Genomic DNA, 574 nt, shown 5'->3' on the forward strand with positions numbered 1-574 from the left:
TTATTCAAATCCGTGAAATCTTGGCACGTTCGCTATTTACTGTTGCTCTTCGGTATTAGGATCTGTTTAAGTATCCAAATTGGATATTGAGATTCATGGATAAAGTCATATTTAATCATTTTATAACAACATTTACAATTTTTTTCAACTATAATGATTTTATCTAAATCAAAAGTACGAAATGGTATATATTACGAAACAAGAAAAGAAAAAGATATTGTTTAAGTACAATAATATAAAAAATTTATAAATAGTATAAGAGAGTAAAACGGAATTTATATATTTATTTTTAGCTGACAGAGGAATCTATTACAAATGTAAACTTCAAGGGAGGTTTTTGAAATTTTTAAAAGGTGAGAGAATGTCCATGTAATTGTCTTAAACCTGATGGAGGTTTATATAAATTGCTCTAATATTTACTTAATTGAATAACCAATCTATTTTTCTCTTTAAAACTTTCCATACAAATGTATATAAACTCTATTTATATTTACGAGAATAACTTTATTTTAGTTCGAAGATCATTTGTCAATATCCACTTCAGTTTCAATGTCTGTCCAGGTAGACACCCCCC

This window comes from Olea europaea, unplaced genomic scaffold (assembly GCF_002742605.1).
Source record: "Olea europaea var. sylvestris unplaced genomic scaffold, O_europaea_v1 scaffold2699, whole genome shotgun sequence".
NCBI lineage: Eukaryota > Viridiplantae > Streptophyta > Magnoliopsida > Lamiales > Oleaceae > Olea > Olea europaea.